Here is a 23,489-nt window from a genome sequence, read left to right as displayed (position 1 = left end):
TAAACTAAGTTCAATGAAGAGAATTCATTGACTGGGTCATTTCAAATAGGATAAAATATTCAAACATTAGTTGCTGGGCAGGGAGGAAGACTAAAGCATAAGTTTGTCAATCAGGTGATACTGGTATGATAAACAGTTTACAATTACTTGCCTCTTGGTTTTCACTGAGAGTAAAATGATGAGGGAAACATTTCAGTATACAAAGAGGTAGGATGTGTGTTTTCAGCAAAGAAGGTATGAGGAATGAAAATGTATTTTGTTAAAGGGAAAAAGGTGGTTTTGTCCTTGAGCTGGTTGTTTCTTTTTTTTTTTCCGGTACGCGGGCCTCTGAACTTCATTTGGAATTCGATTTCTGGGAAGTTTGTCAAAATATAAAAAAGTTTAAACCAGTGGTAATCAAAGATCTTAATGGCAAATACAAATCACTTAAAGAAATTCACAATTACCAAAAGTGATTCAATATTTTAAGAGAACTTTGTCCTCTCAGAGAACCAGATTCAGGTTCTGTACCATTTGACCTTTAACATTCATTTTCTTAATTAAATTCAATATTAATTTAGCCAATCCTGACCATGCACAAAACCCTTTCAGTGTTCTTCATCCACAAACCTTCCACAATTTTCTATATCCATACTAATCTGTCCCTCACTTTCTTTTCCATTAAGAAACAACCAGCTCAGGGTTTCCCTGGTGGCGCAGTGGTTGAGAGTCCGGCTGCCGATGCAGGGGACACGGGTTCGTGTCCCGGTCCGGGAAGATCCCACATGCCGCGGAGCGGCTGGGCCCGTGAGCCATGGCCGCTGAGCCTGCGCGTCGCGAGCCTGTGCTCCGCAGCGGGAGAGGCCACAACAGCAAAAGGCCCGCGTACCGCAAAAAAAACAAAACAAATATATCCTCTATTCATCCAAATGAAGTTCATTTGACCTCTAGCTAACTTTTTTCCAAAGGGTCCCTGGAACATCTTAAACTATTTGTTTTCTCTCCATCCTCAAGAGAGAAATACTAATTAGGCTTATTTAGTATGTTAAATTACGTGATAAGCAGTGTCAAGGTGGTGATAACACTTTTTAGATTGTATCATGTGGGTAAATGTTATTAATATACACATTCTAGAAATTATATGGAACTCCTAAGATGCTAGTATATCCTGGTAAATGATATCAGTCATAATTTTAGTAATTATCTTAAATTGTTGTATGTCAGTGCAGTGACCAAGTTTCTTTTCAATTGCCTTATTACCAGATTGGTTGACACCAAAGCAAAAAGGCATCCTTTTAATGGTTAGAGGTGATCAGTTGCTATTTATGGTTTTACAGTGGCTTTTGAGTGACTCTCTAGCTATTTTGTGAGGAAGTGGGGGAGAATGATGAAATCCTTTATGTGCAAGCACTTGTGCTATTATATCAAGGAAAATAAGAAAAGGAAGCAAATGAGAGTGAGATGTTGCTTCAAACCTTCACTCCTCCAGGTGAGCTGGCTGTCCCAGCCACTCTGGCCGCTATGCCAATATATCCACCCCTTCCACCACCTTCCGTTCCTATCCAGCCCCAATTCCCGACATTGGGGCTCAGGACTGTCCCTCCTTATAAGGATCAATTAGAAAATCCTGTGTTATTTTCTGGAGTACAGGGACTTGGTGTGGTATCACCATCTAAGACCTGAAAGGGCACCCAGCTTGGTCCAGGAGCCACTCCCAGGGCAGAGTAGTTTTCATTGCTATTGCCTCATATAGGGGGCTAAATGCAAATGACCAGCCAGCTGAGTTTCTCAGACTTTTTAACTGGAAAAATCACAACCCTCCTTATAGGGAGGATCCTCTACACCTGAAGCCCACTTGGCAGCACCCACAGCTGAACCAAATTGTGGACCCAATGAGGGAGGACTGCCCTTATTAGAGCATTACATGTTAGTGCATCTTGGCCGGGCTTTGAAAAGGGAACCAAAGCAAGAATTTGAACAGAAGTCAAGAAATTCAGCAAAACAAATGAATACCTCTCTGAATTTTTGGAAAGGATTTATCAGGCCTACAGATGTCATACTAATGCATATCCCGAGCCCCCTGAATATATTAGAATGGTAAATTTGACCTTTTTTTGGGGGGGCGGCAAAGTGCCTCAAATATCAGAAGAAAGTTGCAAAGATTAGATAGTGCATTTGGAATGAACCCTTCTTGGTAGATGTTGCTTTTCAAGTGTTCAACAGGGAACAACAGAAGAAAGAAGATGCAAAATGAAATGCCAAATTTTTGGCTGTAAGTCACCATTGGGGAAGGAAAACAGATTGCCCTAGGCTAAAACATAAGAAAAACAATAAGACAAGAGCCTCTCATATGGTGGAGAGGAACACTCTAAAGAAGAGGCCCAGGGGGGCCCTTGGACTTGAGGCTCCCTCCGACTTGAGGCACCTAATTTCCCACAGGAGCCTTGGGTAAAATTGGCTGATTAACTTTCTGATAGACCTCACCCTGAAGTTTTTCACCAGAACAGCTTGACATCAGAGTCTCACCAGAATAGGCTTTAAGCCTACAGATGGCACTCATGAAAACCCCAGGAAAGGAGACAGGGCTCTTTACCCCGACACCCCGAGGTCTACAAAGAGGTTAAGACCAGAAGTGTGTGCTAACAGCATCCCAGGTAAGGCCAAAAAGAGATGGCCAATATGAATCCCATTAAAAAGGGATGCTGGGACACCTCATCTAAAACAGCCTCCTCTGAGGCAAGAGGATCCCTTCTCCCATAGATTGACTTGTCAAAATACCCGCCAGTGTATCCCTTGTGTTTCCCCCTCCAGGACGTCTACACAATTGGTGGTATTTGTACTGCCCCTGTGGGTCAAGTGGAGACTGGTGTTCTCAAACCTGGCATGGTGGTCACCTTTGCTCCAGTCAGTGTTACAGCTGAAGTAAAGTCTGTTGAAATGCACCATGAAGCTTTGAGTAAAGCCCTTCCTGGGGACAGCGTGGGCTTCAATATCAAGAATGTGTCAGTAAGAGCAGTACAAACTTGGGCTCGGTAACACGTGATGTTGACCCAAGAAGATAACCTTAGGGAATTTGGAAGAGGTCACCATACAGCATGTGCTGGATAGAGCTGGGGAAGTCCAGTTTCCCCATCTCCTCCTCTCCATGGATCAGCGCTCTCCTTCAAGCCACCCCAGGGCTGACTCAGGGCCAGCCTTCTCTCAGGCTGATGCACTCAGCCCAGGGGCTTCTGAAGACTGAAAATGAAGCTGGAGGAGGAATCAAGGTGAGGTCTTGGAAAATGGTTTTCACCTCTGACTTTGCATTGAGAAGTCAACTAAGGGGAAATTAATTTTAATTAATTAATTTTTAATTCCCTTGCTGCAGTGCTCCTGAGCTTGCTTTTCTAAGAAAAAGAGCCTAGGATTTGTGCCCTAAAGAGAAAAAAGTGTACCATTTCACCACTTGCTTACTTTGCTAGCCCCCCTCCTCTAAAAAGTGAGTTCCTAAGAGAGGACTGAGCCTGTTACCAAATAAATCGGGTCCTGCTGCTCTCGCTGCTTACAAAATCAATTACATACTGATAAATGGTAGAGAAGAAAGGTGCCTTTAATCAGAATGCCAGCAATCCGGGGAGATGGTGGACTCAGTGTCCCCCAAAAACTACCTCCCAAGATTCTGCTCAGCCATGAAGCTTTTTTTAAAATGCATCTTTATTGGAGTATAATTGCTTTTTACAGTGTTGTGTTAATTTCTGTTGTACAACAAAGTGTATGAGCTATATGCATACATATATCCCCATATCCCTCCCTCTAGAGCCTCCCTCCCGCCCTCCTTATCACACCCCTCTAGGTGGTCACAAAGCAGCAAGCTGATCTCCCTGTGCTATGCGGCTGCTTCCCACTAGCTCTCTGTTTTACATTTGGTAGTGTATATATGCCAGTGCTACTTGCTCACTACGTCCCAGCCTCCCCTTCCCACCCTGCGTCCTCAAGTACATTCTCAACGTCTGCATCTTTATTCCTGCCCTACCACTAGGTTCATCAGTACCGTTTTTCTAAATTCCATATATATGTGTTAGTATATGGTATTTGTTTTTCTCTTTCTGACTTACTTCACTCTGTATGACAGACCTTAGGTCCATCCACCTCACTACAAATAACTCAATTTCTTTCCTTCTTAGGGCTGAGTAATATTCCATTGTATACATGTGCCACATCTTCTTTACCCATTCATCTGTTGATGGACATTTAGGTTGCTTCTGTGTCCTGGCTATTGTAAATAGAGCTGCAATGAACATTTTGGTACATGACTTTTTGAATTATGGTTTTCTCAGGGTATATGCCCAGTAGTGGGATTGGTGGGTCATATGGTAGTTCTGTTTTTAGTTTTTTAAGGAATCTCCATACTGTTCTCCATAGTGGCTGTATCAATTTACATTCCCACCAACAGTGCAAGAGGGTTCCCTTTTCATGAAACTTTTTAAAGGAAAACAGAGAAGTAATCTCAGTTAATCACTGAGGTAGGGCGTCAGAGTCATCACCATCCCTCTACTGTGTGTAGGCTTGTCCACTCCTCGTGATCTTCCTCTAGATGTTATTTTTTTTTTCTTTTTTGGCCACACCTCTAGGCTTATGGGATCTTAGTTCCTTGACCAGGGATGGCACCCGGGCCCTTGGCAGTGAATGCGCTAACCACTGGACCACCAGGGAATTCCCCCTCTAGATGTTTTATTTTTTTTTTAAAGCTCTTTTCTGTTGTTTAAAATTAACTTACTTATTTTTGGCTGCATTGGGTCTTCGTTGCTGCACGCAGGCTTTCTCTAGTTGCAGCAACTGGGGGGCTACTTTTCGTTGCAGTGCACTGGCTTCTCATTGTGGTGGCTTCTCTTGTTGCAGAGCATGGGCTCTAGGTGTGCGGGCTCCAGTAGTTGTGGCACGTGGGCTCAGTAGTTGTGGCGCGTGGGCCTAGTTGCTCCGTGGCATGTGAGATCTTCCCAAACCAGGGCTCGAACCCGTGTCCCCTGCATTGGCAGGCGGATTCTTAATCACTGCGCCACCAGGGAAGTCCCTAGATGTTGTCTTATTCACACAGTTTGTTTGGGAGATTACTGAAAGGGAAGCTAGGGAAAAGATCTGGTCATCTTATTAGTTACAAGTTAGGCCAGGTATTGTGTGTGATTGAAAGATTTGAAAGGTATGCTTGGGCTGGAGATGAGTAGATTGTGGGGGTGCCTGGTTTAAAAGTTAGTTACAATACAGCTTTGCTAAAGTCACAAGAAAAGGGGCTTCCTACCAAGGGTGGTTTCCTGTAAAGAGCTGCTTATAAGCCCACTGCTTTCACCTAACACGGGCTCTTCCCAGCACTGGCTAAGGGTGAGTGCTCAAAAGGCCTTGCCAACTGCCCAGCCAGTTCTCACCCACAGTCTGTGTACTTATGGCTGGAACACTGAAGACCAAGCCTGACCTCAGTGATTTGGAACGAAGGGTTGATATGAGCCTATGAAGGCCCTGATATGTCCTAACCCCCCAAACCGAATTCCTGGGCAGGGTTTCCCCATGTCAGGCTGAGATCAGCTAGACTTGTCCTCTTTTCCCAAAAGCTTTCCTGACAAAGGCCTTGACAGACGAGAGCTGTGCCTTTTACTGCCAAGAATGAGCCACCATGGAGGTGGGACAAGGCAGCTTCTTAAACCCATGCTGTTAAAATAGACAAATGCATAAAAATAAGCAAGGAAGATAGAATCATGAAGGCCTGGTTGTGATGGTGGCCAGGACCAGGGACCACTTTAAATCTCCCATGGATGGCCCAAGGCTAATTGCCTTAATCCTATCAGTCCCAGCCCTGTTTCTGGGTGAAAGAAGAATTTGCTGCCTAATTCCTTTAGTGGTTACAAGTTTCTCTTTCCTTTGAATATTAAGTATCCCTCCAAAGTGACTTCGTCCTACTCTATTTTTTTCTAGCAACGCCTTGAACTTAATATTTCTTTGGTATTTGAAGATTATCTGCTCAGTAATATTTGTGGTACCATCATCCACAGACAGATGCCCTTCTTTTAAGTTTTATTAGACTATCTGAGCTCAGAAAAGGGGCCAAAAGAGAACTGGGGATGTGAAATGTGAACTCTTGAGACCAATGTTCGTGTTCCTTGAGAAGGAAGAGGAGAAAGGAAGGGAACGGTCATTGTACAGCCACCCTGTGCTGCCTGAGGTCCTTTTTTTTTTTTTTTTTTTTTTAGTCCTTTGTCCTTGAACGATCTCAGGTACACGTTCCCATACTTGTACCTGTGAGGACAGTGTATGAGATACGATTCTTTCTCTGTGTGAGATGATTGCCAGTGTGTACTAGTGGGGTTACAAGTGGTTTTAGTTAAATTGCCTCAAACTAGTTCTTGTTCTTCAAGTTAGAAGATCGACTGGATTCTACCCAGGTTTTAGCTGTCCTGCTTGGGAGGGACAGAGGTTGACCAAAGGACCAAAGCCGCAAAAAAAAAAAAAACCAAAAAACAATGGGAAACTCACCTAGTGACTGTCTTCCTATAGGGGTCTAGTCCCCTCTAGAACTTCTGCTTTTGTTTTCTCTTCAGAATCTTCCAGCAATAGTTTTTTAAAAAACTTTTTTATTGAAGTATAGTTGATTTACAACATCGTTTTAGTTTCAGGTATACAGCACAGTGATTCAGTTATACATACAGATTCCTTTTCCTTTTCAGATTCTTTTCCCTTATAGGTTATTATAAAATATTGAGTATAGTTCCCTGTGCTATGCAGTAGGTCCTTGTTGGTTATCTATTTTATATATAGTAGTGTGTATATGTTAATCCCAACCTCCTAATTTATCACTCTCCCCCACCCCCCCTTTCCCCTTTGGTAACCATAAGTTTGTTTTCTATGTCTGTGAGTCTCTTTGTTTTGTCAATAAGTTCATGTGTATCATTTTTTTAGACTCCACATATAAGCGATATCATATGATATTTGTCTTTGTCTGATTTACTTCACTTAGTATGATAGTCTCTAGGTCCATTCATATTGCTGCAAATGGCATTATTTCATTCTTTTTTATGACTGAGTAATATTCCATTGTGTATTGTGTGCATGTGTGTGTATACCACATCTTCTTTATCCATTCATCTGTTGATGGACATTTAGGTTGCTTCCATGTCTTGACTACTGTAAATAGTGCTGCAGTGAACATTGGGGTGCATGTATCTTTTTGAATTATGGTTTTCTCTGGATATATACTCAGGAGTGGGATTGTTGGATCATATGGTAGCTCTTTTTTAGGTTTTTAAAGAGCCTCCATACTATTCTCCATAGTGGCTGTACCAATTTACACTCCCACCAACAGTGTAAGAGGGTTCCTTTTTCTCCACACCCTCTCCAGCATTTTTATTTTTGGTAGACTTTTTGATGATGTCCATTCTGACCAGTGTGAGGTGATAACTCATAGTTTTCATTTGCATTTCTCTACTAATTAGCGATGTTGAGCAACCTTTCATGTTCCTCTTGGCCATCTGTATGTCTTCTTTGGTGAAGTGTCTATTTAGATCTTCTGCCCATTTTTTGATTGAGTTTCTTGGTGTTTTTTTTTTTTTTTTTTTTTTTTTTTTTTCCGGGTACGCGGGCCTCTCACTGTTGTGGCCTCTCCCGTTGCGGAGCACAGGCTCCGGACGCGCAGGCTCAGCGGCCATGGCTCACGAGCCCAGCTGCTCTGCAGCATGTGGGATCCTCCCGGACCGGGGCACGAACCTGTGTCCCCTGCATCGGCAGGCGGATTCTCAACCACTGTGCCACCAGGGAAGCCCTCTTGGTTTTTTTGATACTGAGCTATATGAGCTGTTTTTATGTTTTGGAGATTAATCCCTTCTCGACTGCGTCATTTGCGAATATTTTCTCCCATTCTATAGGTTTTCTTTTCATTTTGTTTATGGTTTCCTTTGCTGCACAAAAGCTTTTAAGTTTAATTAGGTCCCATTTTGTTTATTTTTGTTCCTGTTTCCATTACTCTAGGAGATGGATCCAGAAAGATATTGCTGAGATTTATGTCAAAGAGTGTCCTGCTTATGTTTTTCAGTAGTTTTATAGTGTATGGTCTTACATTTAGGTCTTTAATCCATTTTTAAAATTTTTTTGAAATAGTTTATTTACAATGTTGTGTTAGTTTCAGGTATACAGCAAAGTGATTCAGTTATACATATATGTATATCTCCACTCTTTTTTAGATTCTCTTCCCATATAGGTCATTACAGAGTATTGAATTGAGTTCCCTGTGCTATACAGTAGGTTCTTATTAGTTATCTATTTTGTATATAGTAGTGTCTTTATATCAATCCCAGTCTCCCAATTTATTCCTCCCCGCCTTTTCCCCTTGGTAATGGTAAGTTTGCTTTTTAATCTGTGACTCTATTTCTGTTTTGGAAATAGGTTCATTTGTGCCATTTTTAAATATTCCACATATAAGCAATATCATATGATATTTGTCATTCTCTGACTTACTTCACTCAGTATGATAATGTCTGGATCCATCCATGTCACTGCAAATGGCATTATTTTGTTCTTTTTTATGACTTAGTAATATACCATTGTGTATATGTACCACATCTTCTTTATCCATTCCTCCATTGATGGACATTTAGGTTGCTTCCATGTCATGGCTGTTGTAAATAGTACTGCAGTGAACATTGGGGTACATGTATCTTTTCGAATTATGGTTTTCTCTGGATATATGCCCAGGAATGGGATTGCTGAATCATATGGTAGTTCTATTTTTAGTTTTTTAAAGAAACTATATACTGTTCTCCATAGTGACTGTACCAATTTACATTTCCACCAACAGTGTAGGAGGGTTCCCTTTTCTCCACACCCTCTCCAGCATTTATTCTTTGTAGATTTTTTGATGATGGCCATTCTGACCAGTGTGAGGTGATAACTCATTGCAGTTTTGATCTGCATTTCTCTAATAATTAGTGATGTTGAGCATCTTTTCATGTGCCTCTTGACCATCTGTATGTCTTCTTTGAAGAAATGTCTATTTAGATCTTCCACCCATTTTTTTTTGATTGGGTTGTTTGGGTTTTTTTTGATATTGAGCTGCATGAGCTGTTTGTATATTTTTGAGATTTATCCCTTGTCAGTTGCTTCATTTGCAAATATTTTCTCCCATTCTTTGGATTGTCTTTTCATTTTGTTTATGGTTTCCTTTGCTGTGCAAAAGCTTTTTTTTTTTTTTTGCGGTATGCGGGCCTCTCACTGCTGTGGCCTCTCACATTGCGGAGCACAGGCTCTGGACGCGCAGGCTCAATGGCCATGGCTCACGGGGCCAGCTGCTTCGCGGCATGTGGGATCCTCCCGGACCGGGGCACGAACCCACGTCCCCTGCATCAGCAGGCGGACTCTCAACCACTGCGCCACCAGGGAAGCCCTGTGCAAAAGCTTTTAAGTTTAATTAGGTCCGGGCTTCCCAGACCTAATTAATGAAGCAATGAAGACCTAATGAAGCAATGAAGACCTAATGCAGCCAAAAATTTTTTTTTAAAGTTTAATTAGGTCCCACATGTTTATTTTTGTTTTTATTTTCAGTACTCTAGGAGGTGGATCAAAAAAGATCTTGCTGCAATTTGTGTCAGAGAGTGTTCTGCCTATGTTTTCCTTTAAGATTTTTATAGTATCTGGTCTTACATTTAGATTTTTAATCCATTTTGAGTTTACCTTTGTGTATGCTGTTAGAGAGTGTTGTAATTTCATTCTTTTACATGTAGCTGTCCAGTTTTCCCAGCACCACTTATTGGAGAGCGTGTCTTTTCTCCATTGTATATTCCTGCCTCCTTTATCATAGATTAGTTGACTGTATGTGTGCGGTTTATCTCTGGATTTTCTGTACTGTCCCATTGATCTATATTTCTGTTTTGGGGCCAGTACCATACTGTTTTGTTGACTGTAGCTTTGTAGTATAGTCTGAAGTCAGGAAGTCTGATTCCTCCAGCTCCGTTTTTCTTTCTCAAGATTGCTTTGGCTGTTCAGGGTCTTTTGTATTTCCATACATATTTTTAAATTTTTTGTTCTACTTCTTTGGAAAATGCCATTGATAATTTGATAGGTGTCGCATTGATCCTGAAGATTACCTGGGGTAGTACGGTCATTTTGGCAATGTTTATTCTTCCAATCCAAGAACACAGTGTGTCTTTCCATTTCTTTGTGTCATCTTGTTTCTTTCATCAGCTTCTTATAGATTTTGGAGTACAGGTCTTTTGCCTCCTTAGGTAGGTTTATTCCTAGATATTTTATTATTTTTGATGCATGGTAAATCGTGTTGTTTCATTAATTTCCCCTTCTGATCTTTCGTGGTTAGTGTATGGAAACAGCAGAGTTCTGTGTCTTAATTTTGTATCCTGCAACTTTACTGAATTCACTGATGAGTTATAGTAGTTTTCTGGTAGTGTCTTTAGGATTTTCTATGTATGATATAATATCATCTGCAAATAGTGACAGTTTTACTTTTTTTCCAATTTGGTTCCCTTTCATTTCTTTTTCTTCTCTGATTGCTGTGGTTAGGACTTCCAAAACTGTGTTGAATAAAAGTGGTGACAGTGGACATTCTTGTCTTGTTCCTGATCTTAGAAGAAATGCTTTCAGCTTTTCACCATTGAGTATGATGTTAGCTGTGGGTTTGTTATATATGACTTTTATTATGTTGAGGTAATTTCCCTCTGTGCCCACTTTATGGAGAGTTTTGATCATAAATGGATGTTGAATTTTATCAAAAGCTTTTTCTGCATCTATTGAGATAGTCATATGGTTTTTATTCTTCAGTTTTTCAAAGCAGTGTATCACACTGATTGATTTACGTGTATTGAAAAATTCTTGCATCCCTGGGATAAATCCCACTTGATCATGGTGTATGATAATTTTAATGTATTGTTAGATTTGGTTTGCTAGTATTTTGTTGAGGATTTTTGTGTCTATGTTCATTAGTGATATTGGCCTGTAATTTTCTCTTTTTTGTGGTATCTTTGTCTGGTTTGGTATCAGGGTGATGGTGGCCTCATTGAATGAGTTTGGAAGTGTTCCTGTCTCTGCAATTTTTGGAATAGCTTCAGAAGGATAGGTGTTAACTCTTCTCATATGTTTGATAGAATTTGCCTGTGAAGCCATCTTGTCCTGGGCTTTTGTTTTTGGGGAGTTTTTAAATCACAAATTCAATTTCAGTATTTATGATTTGTCTGTTCATATTTTCTATTTCTTCCTCATTCATTCTTGGAAGATTATACCTTTCTAAGAATTTGTCCATTTCTTCTAGGTTGTCCATTTAATTGGCATATAGTTGCTTGTAGTAGTCCCTTATGGTCCTTTGTGTTTCTGTGGTGTCGGTTGTATCTTGTCCTTTTTCATTTCTAGTTTTATTGATTTGGATGCTCTCCCTTTTTTTCTTGATGAGCCTGGCTAAAGGTTTATTGATGTTGTTTATCTTTTCAAAGAACCAGCTTTTAGTTTCATTTATCTTTGCTATTGTTTTCTTAATCTCTATTTCATTTATTTCTGCTCTGAACTTTATGATTTCTGTCCTTCTACTAACTTTGGGTTTTGTTAGTTCTTCTTTCTCTAGTTGCTTTAGGTGTAAGGGTGGGTTCTTTAGTGTAAGGATAGGTTGTTTGAGATTTTTCTTGTTTCCTGAGGTAAACTTGTATTACCATAAACTTCCCTCTTAGAACTACCTTTGCAGCATTCCATAGGTTTTGGATCATTATGCTTTCATTTTCATTTGTTTCTAGGTATCTTTTGATTTCCTCTTTGATTTCTTTAGTGATCCATTGGTTGCTTAGTAGCATATTGTTTAGCCTCCACATGTTTGTTTTTTTGCAGTTTTTTCCCTGTAGTTGATTTCTAACCTCATAGCATTGTGGTCGGAAAAGATACTTGATATGATTTTAATTTTCTTAAATTTACTGAGGCTTGCTCTGTGGCCCAGCATGTGACCTATCCTGGAGAATGTTCCCTGTGCACTTGAAAAGAATGTGTATTCTGCTGTTTTCAGATGGAATGCTCTTTAATATCAACTAAGTCTATCTGGTCCAATGTGCCATTTAAGGCCTGTGTTTCCTTATTGATTTTCTGTCTGGATGATCTGTCCATTGATATAAGTGGGGTGTTAAAGTCCCCCATTATTATTGTGTTACTGTCAATTCCCCCTTTTATTATGTCTGTTAACATTTGCCTTATATATTGAGGTGCTCTTGTGTTGGGTGCATATATATTTACAATTGTTATATCTTCTTCTTGGATTGATCCCTTGATCATTATGTAGTGTCCTTATTTGTCTCTTTTGACAGCCTTTATTTTAAAGTCTGTTTTGTCTGATATGAGTATTGCTATTCCAGCTTTCTTTTGATTTCCATTTGCATGGAAGACCTTCCTCCATACCCTCACTTTCAGTTCGTATGTGTCTCTATATCTGAAGTGGGTCTCTTGTAGACAATATATATACAAGTCTTGTTTCTGTATCCATTCAGCCAGTCTATGTCTTCTGGTTGGAGTGTTTAATCTGTTTACATTTAAGGTAATTCGTGATATGTATGTTCATATTGCCATTTTGTTAATTGTTTTGAATTTGTTTTTGTAGGTCTTTTTTCTTCCTTTCCACTTTTGTTCTCTTGTGATTTGATGACTATCTTTAGTGTTGTTTGGATTTCTTTTTCTTTTTTGTGTGTATATCTATTACAGATTTTTCATTTGCAGTTACCATGAGGTTTTGATATAGCAGTCTATACATGATTGTTTTAAGTTGCTGATCTCTTAATGTCAGATGCATTTCAGATATCCTGCATTTGTACTCTCCTCCTCTCATGATTACTGGTTTTGATATTATATTTGTATGTGGAGATTTCCTACCTTTACTGTATGTTTGCCTTCACTGGTGAGCTTTCCTATTCATAATTTTGTAGTTTCTAGTTGTGGTCTTCTTCTTTTTTTTTTTTTTTTGCATAGAGAAATTCCTTTAGCATTTGTCTTAAAGCTGGTTTAGTGATGCTGAAATCTTTTAGCTTTGCTTGTCTGTAAAGCTTTTGATTCCTCCATCACATCTGAACAAGAGCCTTGCTGGGTAGAATATTCTTGGTTGTAGGTTTTTCCCTTTCATCCCTTTACATATATCATGCAACTCCTTTCTGGCCTGCAGGATTTCTGCTGAAAAATCAGCATTCCCTTGTACATAATTTGTTGCTTTTCTCTTGTTGCTTTTAATATTTTCTCTTTGTCTTTAATTTTTGTCAGTTGATTACTGTGTGTCTTGGCATGTTCCTCCTTAGGTTTATCTTGTATGGGACTCTCTGCACTTCCTGTACTTGGGTAACTGTTTCCTTTCCCATGTTAGGGAAGTTTTCAGCTATTATCTCTTCAAATATTTTCTCAGGCCCTTTCTCTCCCTCTTTTCCTTCTGGGACCCCTATAATGAGAATGTCATTGCATTTGATGTTGTCCCAGAGGTCTCTTAAACTGTCCTCATTTCTTTTCATTCTTTTTTCTTTATTCTGTCCTGTGGCAGTGATTTCTACCACTCTGTCTTCCAGCTCACTGATTTGTTCTTCTACCTCATTTATTCTGCTATTGATTTCATCTAGTATATCTTTCATTTCAGTTGTTGTATTCTTCAAGTCTGGTTGTTCTTTATATTTTCTAACTCTTTGCTAAAACCTTCCTGTAACTTCTCGCACTGTGCATCTATTCTTTCCCCAAGTTCTTGGATCATCTTTACGATCATTACTCTATACTCTTTTTCCAGTAGATTGGCTATCTCCACTTCACTTAGTTGTCTAGGGTTTTATCTTTCTCCTTTTTCTGGAACATACTCCTTTGCCATCTCATTTTGTTTAAACTTCTATTTGTATTCTTATGTATGTAGTAACTTAGTTACATTTCTTGACTTTGGAGAAGTGGCCCTCTGTAGGAGATGTCCTCTATGTTCCAGCAGTACACTTCCCTCTCATCACCCAAGGACCAGGGAGCAGCTGGTCCCAGGGTATTTTCTGACCTGTGTTTGCAGACTCAGTTCTGCAAGATCATAGTTTCCTTGCTTCTGGCGTCTGCCCCCTGGTGGGTGAGGCTGGTTTAGAGGTTTGTGCAGCCTTCACTGTGGGGGTGTGCTGGTGTTTGTCCACTGGTGGGTAGAACAGGGTTCTGGCCCTCTGGTGAACAGGGCCATGTCAAGAGACGTGTCTAGAGGTGGCTGTGGGCAGCCTGTCTGCTGATGGGTGGGGCTGTGTTCCTGCCCTGTCGGTTGTTTGGCCTGAGGCTGGAGCTTACACACTGTTGGGTGGGGCCAGGTCTCAGTACCTAGGATCCAAAGTGTCTGTCTCCAGCCAGAGTTCATGTAGGTCCCCACTATGTCTGCCACCAGCTTTTATGACCCCAGAGAGAGCTACAGCCACCTCTGCCTCCCCAGGAGACCCTCCAAGACCATCAGGTGGGTCTGGCCCAGACTCCTATGGAGTCACTGCTTTTGCTCTGGAACCCAGTGTGCACAAGACCTTGTGTGCACTCTCCAAGAGTGGAGTCTCTGTTTCTCCCAGTCCTGTGGAGCTCCTCTAGTCAAGCCCCGCTGGTCTTCAAAGCCAAATGCTCTTGAGTCTCTTCCTCCCGATGCTGGACACCTAGGCTGGGGAGACTGGCGTGGGGCTCAGAGATCTCGAACTCTTGAAATGTACTTATTCTCCAGCTTGTGGGACACCCACCCAAGTGGTATGGGATTTGATAATATACTGAGTGTGCTCCTCCTGCTGTCTCATGGTTTCTTCTTTATGTCTTTGGATGTAGAATATCTTTTTTTTGGTAGATTCCAGTCTATTTTTAAATTTTTTTATTTTATATTGGAGTGTAGTTGATTAACAATGTTGTGTTAGCTTCAGGTGCACAACAAAATGATTCACTATACATATACATGTTTCTATTCTTTCTCAAATTCTTTTCCCATCTAGGTCATTATGTAACATTGAGCAGAGTTCCCTGTGCTATACAGTGGTCCTTGTTGGTTATTTATTTTAAACATAGTAGTGTGTACATGTCAATTCCAAACTCCCTAACTATCCCCACCCCACCCTTCCCCCCATAACCATAAGTTCTCTAAGTCTGTGAGCCTGTTTCTGTTTTGTAAATAAGTTCATTTGTATCATTTTTTTTAGATTCTGCATATAAGTGATATCATATATTTGTCTTTCTTTGTCTGACTTACTTCACTCAGTATGACAATCTCATCCTTGTTGCTGCAAATGGCATTATTTCATTCTTTTTTATGACTAGTATTCCATTATATATATATGTTTATGTATATATGTACATTATGTATGGACACCACATCTTTATCCATTCCTCTGTTGATGGACATTTAGGTTGCTTCCATGTCCTGGCTATTGTAAATAGTGCTGCAATGAACATTGGGATGCATGTATCTTTTTGAATTATGGTTTTCTCCAGATATATGCCCAGGAGTAGGGTTGCTGGATCATATGGTAGTTCTATTTTTACTTTTTTAAAGAACCTCCATACTGTTCTCCATAGTGGTTGTACCAATTTACATTCCCACCAACAGTGTAGGAGAGTTCCTTTTTCTCCACAGCCTCTCCAGCATTTATTGTTTGTAGACTTTTTGATGATGGCCATTCTGACCAGTGTGAGGTTCGTTGTAGTTTTGATTTGCATTTCTCTAATACTTAGTGATGTCGAGCATCTTTTCGTGTGCCTCTTGGCCATCTGTACTTCTTCTTTGGAGAAATGTCTATTTAGACCTGCCAAATGACTTTTGAAGTGTTCCTTCCTCTGCAATTTTTGGAACAGTTTCAGAAGGATAGGTGTTAGCTCTTCTCTAAGTGTTTGATAGAATTTTCCTGTGAAGTCATCTGGTCCTGATTCCAATCTTTTTTATCGATGGTTTTTCAGCAGTTAATTGTGATTTTGGTGTGCTCGTAAGAAGAGGTGAGCTGAAGGCCCTCCTGCTCCACCATCTTCTAAAATACTAGTTTCTCTTTTTCTTAGACCTCTCCCAGGAATCAGGAATCATGTCAGAAAAAGCAAATTTTCCTACTCACTCCCCCACATAGCTTCTGTGCAGAACTTCCAGGTAGTGAAGTGCTGCTGAAAGCTGTGATTCTCCAGTTTGAGATGCTCATTATAGTAAATGATTACGGAGGCTATGAAGTCCCACAGTCTGCCGTCTGCAAGCTGGAGAACGAGGAGACACAGTGGTGTAATTCAGTTCGGGTCCAAAGGCCTGAGAATAGGGCCATGGGTGGGGGGCAGTGATATGAATCTCAGTCTGAGTCCGAAGGCCTGAAAGACAGGATCACCTGTGTCCAAGAGCAGAAGAAGATGGATGTGTCAGCTCAAGCAATGAGCTTCTGGCAATAGTTTTAAAAAAATATTTTCCCTATAGTTTTGGTGGTTATCCAGTGGAGATTATATCTGATAGGAGCTGTTTGGCCATTACAAAAGCAGGTCCAATCCTTTGACAAAGTTTCAAGAAATATGGGTAAAGTTTCATGACTAACCCTTAAACTGCAGACTAAACTTGCACAGGAATAGGGCCCTTTAGGTGGTCAAAATATGTTTAGGACCCATCACTGGAAATCTCCTTTGAAGCCAGCTTAGAAGTCACGTAACAACTTGGTCTCATTGCCTATAGAGTCAGTTTCCATTTTCCATCTCGAATAGGAGGATGCAGTTTGATTGCCCTTTTATTCACATCATTTGTCCCACCTTAAAAAATATTTCAAAGCCCCTTGAGCTATGGACTTTGGGTGGGTAGGGGGGCACCCAAGAGTGGTAATAAGCCACGATCTCCCAGGTATGAAGTGGCCAAGCCAGCGCCTAAAGGGATTCTTTCAAAGGCAAGAACAAGAACTCAATTAATTTGCCTGGGCTGTTTCACAAAAGCAGGCTTTAATCTGGAAGGTGTATAAATACTCCAGGTTTCTTGTTCAGAATAAAATTGGGTGTTCTTTACTTGCTGAAAGTTTTAAGTCTTACATTTAAGGTTCTGGTTTCCTGAATAACAGTAGATGGCGTTTATACAGTAGCAAATGTTTAGAGTCTGTGCTATGGTAAATAATGTACTAGCTGGCATCTTCAAAAGTTAGAATAAAATGAGAGAGTCTAAGGCAAAAGACGAGAAAAAACAACAAAAAGCTTTTTCACACTAAAGTACAGGGTCGTTCAGGGCCTGTTCAAACAACAGGAATTATGCTGGGGATGACAATACATCCCGTCCAGCCTCAGAAAAGTGCTCTAAGAAAGACACTCATTCCCCGCGGCCTTTCTCATCCCGTGCGCCCACCTGACCTGGAGAAAAGCCCTCTGCACTATTGAGCCCCTCGGGCTGCCCATCACTGGCACGATGCAGGGGGCTCAAAGGAATTTTGTGAATCTCATGTCACAAAACGGGACACATTCTTCCCTGGCCTTTGACCTATCTCCCGGTGAATACCTTGTGCAGGGTTATTAGGTGAGAAACCATGTTTTAAGCACCCTGGAGCATGTTCTGGTCCCTGAGCACCAGATCTCAGATGGTGGAGAAGGTACAGATCTTCACCAGGGTTTGGAAAAGTGCTGGCGAGGAAGCATTTCCCGTGAAGTCTGCCCTCGTGTGGTTAACAGAGTGATCGACAGTGACATGGCAAGGTCTCTGCTTAGGGTTCTAGATTTAGATGTAGTAAAGCCATAAATTCCTCTGTTTTCCCATTTTCATTTAGATGGTAGTCTCTGTTATGGGCATAGCTAAGGTAAAATACTTAAATTATTTGAAATACAAAATGGAATGCTTTTCTCAAGTCTATATCTTTTTAACTCATAATCCTACAGTTTTGATAGAAAGACAAAAGTAGCATAGGTATCTCTGCCCTTTGTCGCCTTTCCATGATAGATGCCTTTTTTTGTTTTTTTTGGACCGTGTGGCATGTGGGGTCCTAGTTCCCCGACCAGAGATTGAACCCGCGCCCCCTGCTCTGGAAGCGCAGAGTCTTAACCACTGGACCACAAGGGAAATCCCAATAGATACCTTTCTATTTGTCTTCTCTCCAAATTACAGAGTAAATTCCTGGAGGGTAGGAAATGGTCCTAGTTCTCTGTCGGTTCCCATGTCCCTGGTTCTGTGCAGAGCACATAGTTTTTAGCAAATATCATTGAAAAGTAAAATTACAAGGTATCAGTTTGTTATCTTTATTTTTGCAACAAAAATGGAAGACAGTGGCTTTTTTATTTGGTCATCTTATGCATAGATTATTGCTGGCAGAGGGTACCTTAATGCCACCTAAACTAGCTTCCCAGTATGTGGAGAAATGTTTTTGGAAGCATCAAGCCTTGTAGCTTCTTTCTGGATGTTCAAATCAAAGCAGGTCAAGAACTGCTCTTTACGTAATTGAAATGCAAAGAAACAACACTGAAATGAAAATTTTCATTAATCAGATTAACAGAGATGAATAATTATTGTGGGGAGTTCCCTGGCGGTCCAGTGGTTAGGACTTTGTGCTTCCACTACCAGGGGCCCGGGTTTGATCCCTGGTAGGGGTAATAAGCTCCCACAAGCCATGCAGCATGACCATAATAATAATACTATTATTGGGGGTGACGATAAAATTGAGCCTGCAGTCCCTTTTTTTTTTTTTTTTTTTTTTTTTTGCGGTACTCAGGGCTCTCAGTGTTGTGGTCTCTCCCGTTGCGGAGCACAGGCTCTGGACACGCAGCCGCTCCGCAGCATGTGGGATCTTCCCAGACCGGGGCGGGAACCCGTGTCTCCTGCATCGGCAGGCAGATTCTCAACCACTGCGCCACCAGGGAAGCCCTGCAGTCCCTTTTGTTGTTACTAAAAATGTAATTCCAGAATACTTAATGATTTTATTTTAAATCCTTAAAATATTCCTGTTATTTGATCCAGTTAACCACAGGATGTTCATGATAGCTATGTTTATAAAAGTAGAATTTGGGAAAATATTAAAAATAGGAAAAAACATATACAAAGCATTTGGTAACCACTTAATACTTTATTTTATAGTTAATATATACAATAGCTATATATATATATACATACAATATATATACAAAAGCTATAATATTGTGGAGAAATGCTTATGGTAAATTCTGTAAAGAAATCAGGTGACTATAGATTGTATATATAATTAGTTACTCTTACTTCATTGCATTGCCTGATAAATTCATTGCTATGATATAAAGTAGTGGTAATAGTGGGCATCTATGTCTGGTTTCTGACTTTAGTGAAAATGTCTCTAGAATTTTCCCCTTATATCAGCTATCTGTTACTGAGTAACAAGTTTTCTTAAAGCTAAGTGGCTTAAAACAACAATAATCATTTATTTTGCTCATGAATATGCAGTTGTTGACAGAGCTTGACAGGAGTGACTTTCATCTGCTCTGCGTCGCATCAACTGAGATGGTTCTAGTTGATACTGGACAGTCCACTTTCAGTACAGATCACTCCCATGGCGGGCGAGTTCATGCTGGCTGTCAGCTGGCAGTTCTGCTGGTCTGGGGCCTGGGAGTGAGGGGCCTTGCTGCTGCTTCTCCAAGTGGGCTTCTAATCTGCTACGGTTTCCTCACTGGATGACGGCTGAGTTCCCTGAACAAATGTCCCAAGAGATGCAGACAGAAGGGAGTGGCACTTTCATGCTCTATCCTTGGAAATCATGTAGCATCACTCACTGCACCTTATTAGCTGAAGGAGTCACGAAGTTCCACTCAAGTTAAAAGGGAGAGGACATAGGTTCCACCCATGGGATTGTGGGAAGGTCACGTCATACAATGAGCGTGTGGATGAGAGACATTCTTATATTCTAACCTCTCTGATTACAGAGACATTGAAACCTTTAATTTATGCACGTCATTGCATGTAGCTGTGCTTCGTTCATTTTCACTGTTGCCTGGCACTCTTTGATATAAATATACCGCAACTTAGGAACTGTGCTCTGGATGGACCCTGGGCTATTTCCAGGTTTATTGATTAGCGTTCCTGTCCACATATCCTAGTGCAAATGTGCATAGGTGTCTTTGGTGTATACCCCCAAGAGGGATGTTACAGATGCTTGTGTTCCTAAATAATGCCAAACTGTACCAATTTATACTCCCACCAGCCAGTATGAGAGTTCCTGTTCCAAAGCCTGGTTACCATAATCTGATTTCTCCAGATTTTTTTCTTCATCGCAGGTTTGTAATGGAAAACACCTTTAATCCTACCTAATCTTTCTGTGTGCTAGCTTTCCAAGGAGCAAGAGTGTTACCTTCTTCAGAGTCTGCCCCTTCAGATGCATAGCTCATAAATGCTTGACTTGGTCGTACAGAAACGTTTGGCTGAGTATATTGCAGGTCAGAGACAGAATGTGCCGATATTAGCAGAACTCTGTGTCCTTCCACTTCTGCTTACAGGCTGCCTAGATTTAGCTGGAGTTATTCCTTCACAGGACTTTGCTCAAAGCAGTCAAAAAATTGTCAACATAATCCATCATTCTAAATCTTCCTGACCCATGTCCCTAATGACACAGATTTGGTCAAATTATAGTCTACCCTCCAAAGTAATGCAGGCCTCCAAACCTGACTGAAATCTTATCACCGTGTAATGTGAGGCACCAGCTTCTCAGCCTATACCCAGTTAACAATCAGCACGTTATATGGAAGAAGGGAGGATGGACATTGGTCGACCACCAGCACTCTTGGCCACAGCTTCCTTCTGGCATCACTTTTTCTTAGTAACTTTGTTTTCTGGAAAAGTAGTGTCCTAACTCTTGGCTAACACAGCTGGGTTGACCACTTCTTTTTCTTATTTTATTGTCTTCTGTCTCTGTTGATAGGGAAGAGTCGGGTGTCCTTTTTCTTTGGTTATTTTCAAGAACACTTTTGTGTTTGGCGTTTCCTTGATTCCTCAACAGTGTAAGGATAGGTTTTTAAAAATAAACTGATCCTACTTGGTAAACACTGGAATTCCTGAATTGCTAGATTCATGAGAAGTTCAGAAAATTCTGACTTCCCTCATTCCCTCTTCTCCCTCTGGAACTCCAACTAGATGTTTGACTCTCATTTTGTCCTCTATATTAATCTTCTCTTTCCTATATTCTATCCCTCTGTCATTACCAAACTCCTCTGCAACAGTGTCTTGTTTCGTATGCCCATTGTTATAAATTGTAATATTTTTTCATTTCTAAATTGCAAAAGCAGTGTTATTTAGAGTCTCATGAAGCAATTTACAACAGAATTATTTCTATATGAAATGATAAATACAAAAGAAAAAAAAAAACCTCCAAAAACGATTTTGAAACAAACACCATGTTATGCCAGCCCAGTCATTCCTTGTCTTGAAATCTTTTAAGGCCCCTATGCAATCTTGTGTGGCCATGATGGTCTGGAGGGCTACTTTCTCATGCTGAAAGCTGTAACTTTCTCTTGAAAATTGGAAGACACCCCTTGGGTTGGCACAGGGTATTGGGTGCAAGGAAATGCAGAGATCAGTGGCTGAGGGTGTGGCAGAGGACCTTCTAGTGGGGACATGATGGTGGACACTTCTGGCAACGCTGAGAGCTCGTTGCACCAGGTGGACTGCGTGCATCACACGTGGCAGGGATTGGGGCTGTGGAGTGCTCCTTGGGCCATTGTCCTCCAGTGCATGTACAGCAGGGAGCAGAACTGGAACAGCTGTATGGTTAGAGATTTTTCTCCCCCGCCCAATCCCCAACTCATTTCCAGAGAGTTAAAGGAGGAAGTTTTCCACGGGTTGGAAAGTGGAGGTCCATACCTTTCACACAGCGTGGGCTCCAAGAGACTCCATGTCCTCTGGTAAAGGGCCCCAAGTCCCAAGGGAGGGGAGAACCTCTCCCAGCTTGATGAGACTCCTCCTTCCAGAGGAGTTTCTTTGGGCTCTTCTGATTCTCCCCCAGTGATCCTCTCCCATTTTTCTCCTATAGCCTGATGCCTGTGATTTAGGCAAAACTTCACATCTACATCCTCACTTCTGATCCTATAGACAATGGCATACTTAGCTTCATTACTGCCTCACCCATCAAAATGTTAACTGCCATAGGGTCACAAGCTTCATTCACTGCTCTACCTCCAAGTGCTTAGAATCATGTCTGGTCCAGAGTAAGCACTTAATTGTTGATTATTGAATTATTTTACTTGAGATTCTTTGCAAAGGTAGAATTGGAAAATTCTCAGGTTATTTGTAAATGAAACCCACTGAACTTAGCATGGGTAGGAATGCAGTAGGTTCTTCTCTACTAAATGAGTTCAATGTTTGGCATGTAGGTTTGGAGCAGGTTTTTCACAGGTGGAGTTTGGTAATCTCATTCTTGCCTTGCACAGAAAGTGTGGATTGCTCAGGCAGGGTGAGAAGCACCATGGCAGTAGTGACATTTACCATTACATACCTGTTTTATTTAAATGTGGATTCCAACAGGATCCCTAATTGTTGAAGAATACGATTTAAAACATCTTGAGAATCTAGAAATATATTTACCGAACAGAAGATGTGCAAAACCTCTAGAAGAAATTCTAAAATTTTATTGAGGGACATAAAAATGAGAATCTGGCAGGATGTAATTGTTCATAGACTGATAAAACTCCAGTGAATCAGTCAATTATAGTCACTAAATTACAGAGTCAATGCAATCCCAACTGGGTTTATAATGGAGCTGCACTAGGTTAAAAAATTTATATGACAATGCAGAAGGTTCAATAATAACCATGACATTTGGAGAAAAGGAAGGCAGGAGGACTGTGCTACCCATTGCTATAGTGGATTATAAAACTCCAGTAAACAGGAAAGACAGTGTGGCATTGGCCTGGGGACAGTCATAAGAGCACTGGGGAAAGAGAGGGGCCAAGATCACACCCTGCATTTTTGAGGCAGCAGTTCTGAGCAGTGAATAAAGGACAGTGCTTTAGTACTAAGGGTTGTGGCTGTGTTTTCAGAGATTTTATAGATGACTGTGAAATCATCTGACATCATCTGGTGAAGGTAGAATTTGAAACCCAGAGAGGAAATTTCCATACACCAGGATCTATCAAAAATGTTCAAAATAGCTCTGCTGCTAATGGCCAAAATATGGAAACAAGTCAAATGGCCACTGCAGTTAGATGTCATGGATGATTCTTTAGGAACATGGCAAGAGGGGATGAAAAGCACAAAATAACAAGAGGGAAAAGAAGCAAGTCACACAAGATATGATTCCATTTATAGGAAGCTCAAAAACAAACTAAAGAATTCTCGATCATCTTATCCTTTCCAAAGGACTGAAGGAGAGAAGCTTGTGACTTCAGGAAGGAGCAGGGAGGGGAACATGAAGACTTTCTCAGATCTTGGCACCTTCCTACTTGGTAACCTGTGTAACGGCTAGAGGCTTAATTTGATCCTTATTCTCCAAGAATACACAGGTATGTCTTTCATGATCATCTGCATGTATATTTTACTCTTAAAACATTGCTCTGCATCACAGCTCCAAGATTATTCCCTGCTGAGGACACTTGGGCCCAGAAACATCATCTCTTGCCCA

At 40.8% G+C, this 23,489-nt stretch overlaps 1 long non-coding RNA gene across 3 annotated transcripts in view; it reads left to right on the top strand.

Annotated features, from left to right (window-relative positions):
- The window catches only part of LOC136794991 (uncharacterized), a 263,347-nt gene that overhangs the window by 238,810 nt on the left and 1,048 nt on the right, over nt 1-23,489 (top strand). For all 3 annotated transcript variants that reach the window (XR_010842625.1, XR_010842627.1, XR_010842626.1), the window contains one exon: nt 23,228-23,370. This is a non-coding gene — a long non-coding RNA (uncharacterized lncRNA). The remainder of the gene's footprint in view (nt 1-23,227; nt 23,371-23,489) is intronic.

Source organism: Kogia breviceps, chromosome 10 (assembly GCF_026419965.1).
Source record: "Kogia breviceps isolate mKogBre1 chromosome 10, mKogBre1 haplotype 1, whole genome shotgun sequence".
Taxonomy (NCBI): Eukaryota; Metazoa; Chordata; class Mammalia; order Artiodactyla; family Physeteridae; genus Kogia; species Kogia breviceps.
The sequence above is the reverse complement of the archived record's forward strand: the minus strand, read 5'-3'. Positions and strand labels throughout refer to the sequence as shown.